The 1,881-nt window shown below is 53.1% G+C and overlaps 1 protein-coding gene across 1 annotated transcript in view; it reads left to right on the forward strand.

The window, feature by feature from the left end:
• Nucleotides 1-1,881, forward strand: part of TNRC18 (trinucleotide repeat containing 18) — a 174,368-nt gene that overhangs the window by 84,990 nt on the left and 87,497 nt on the right. The window lies entirely within an intron of this gene.

Below are 1,881 nucleotides of genomic sequence, written 5' to 3' on the forward strand. Positions count from 1 at the left end.
CCACCCACCCCAGGTATCACCCGCAAGGAGGAGGCTCCCGAGAATGTGGTCGAGAAGAAAGACTTGGAGTTGGAGAAGGAAGCCCCCAGCCCCTTCCAGGCCCTTTTCTCAGGTAGGATGCAGCCAAGACCCTCAGGGTCTCACTCTGGCCCTGGCGCGGTAAAACTGCTCACCCATCTCTTCATTGACCCATTCGGTCGTTCATTCATTCCAACTCCACGGAGCACCTCCTGCGTACCAGACCCGCCGCCAGACACTGAGACGAACACAGGAGCCCACAGTCACATCCAGCCTTTCCCCGGCCCCTTCTCAGCAGTAGTGTCAGGGAAATGGGTGTAATATTAGAAACTGCTTCAGGACGAGTTGTTCTGAGCTTTCAACCGAGCCACACCTGTCACATACTCAGTGTGCAGTCAGCGCTAAGTTCTACTTTGGTGATGATGGTCCAGGGACGCCCGTTCCGTGGGTCGCACGCACACACCCACTCTTCCCGTCTTCTGCATCAGGTGGCATTGCAGCAGGTGGCTTTGGGGGCTGGGACTGTGTTCTTCCTTCCTGGGGGGTGTTAGGCATGTGAGCGCGTGCTTGGGAGGACTTTGGTTCAAATTCAAATTCTGGCACCAAGGCTGGGTGAGCTCGGGCCAGTGGTGGCAGTTACTGAGCTTGGCCTGGCGCCTGTCTCTCCTTTGTCAGTTTCCTTTTGTGCGCCTCCAGCTGCTGGGCTGGGAGTGGTGCAGAGAATCAGGGGCACACAACCCTACTCTCAGGGAGATTATACCTGGGGACAGAACTGGGTTGCTATTCCTTTTTCTTTCTTTTTTTTTTTTTTTGAGATGGGATCCTCACTGTGTCACGTAAGCTTGTACTACAGTGGTACAATCACAGCTCACTGCAGCCTTGAACATCTGGGCTCAAGTGATCCTCCTGCCTCAGCCTCCCAAGCAGCTGGGACCATAGGCACGCATCACTGGACTTGGCTATTTATTTATTTTTATTTATTGATTTATTTTTGAGACTGAGTTTCACTCTTGTTGCCCAGGCTGGAGTGCAGTGGCGCAATCTTGGCTCACTGCAACCTCCGCTTCCCAGGTTCAAATGATTCTCCTGCCTCAGCCTCCCTCGTAGCTGAGATTATAGGCATGTGCCACCACACCCAGCTAATTTTGTATTTTTAGTAGAGACGGGGTTTCTCCATGTTGGTCAGGCTGGTCTCGAACTCTCAATCTCAGGTGATCCACCCACCTCGGCCTCCCAAAGTGCTGGGATTACAGGCGTGAGCCACCACGCCCGGCCAGTTTATTTTTTATATTCATACAGATGTGTCTTGCTTTGTTGCCAAGGCTGATCTTGATCTCCTGGGCTCAAGCAGTCCTCCTACCCTGGCCTCCCGAAGTGTTGGGATTGTAGACTTGAGCCACTGCAGCTAGCCCTGCTGTTGTATTTTGTTTTGAGATAGGGTCTCACTCTGTCACCCAGTCTGAAGCGCAGTGGTGCCATCATAACTCACTGCAGCCTTGATCTCGCAGGCTCAAGTGATCTTTCCACCTTTGCCTCCCAAGTAGCTGGGATTACAGGGGTGCACCACCATGACCAGCTAATTTTTCTTTGTAGAGATGGAGTCTTGCAGGCCAGGCACAGTGGCTCACTCCTATAATCCCAGCACTTTGGGAGGCTGAGGCGGGTGGATCACCTGAGTTTAGGAGTTTGAGACCAGCCTGGCCAACATGGTGAATCCCTGTCTCTACTAAAAATATAAAAAATTAGCTGGGCATGGCCGGGCGCAGCGGCTCACGCCTATAATCCCAGCACTTTGGGGAGCCAAGGCGGGCAGATCATGAGGTCAGGAGATGGAGACCATCCTGGCTAACATGGTGAAACCCC

Source organism: Mandrillus leucophaeus, unplaced genomic scaffold (genome assembly GCF_000951045.1).
Source record: "Mandrillus leucophaeus isolate KB7577 unplaced genomic scaffold, Mleu.le_1.0 Scaffold506, whole genome shotgun sequence".
NCBI lineage: Eukaryota > Metazoa > Chordata > Mammalia > Primates > Cercopithecidae > Mandrillus > Mandrillus leucophaeus.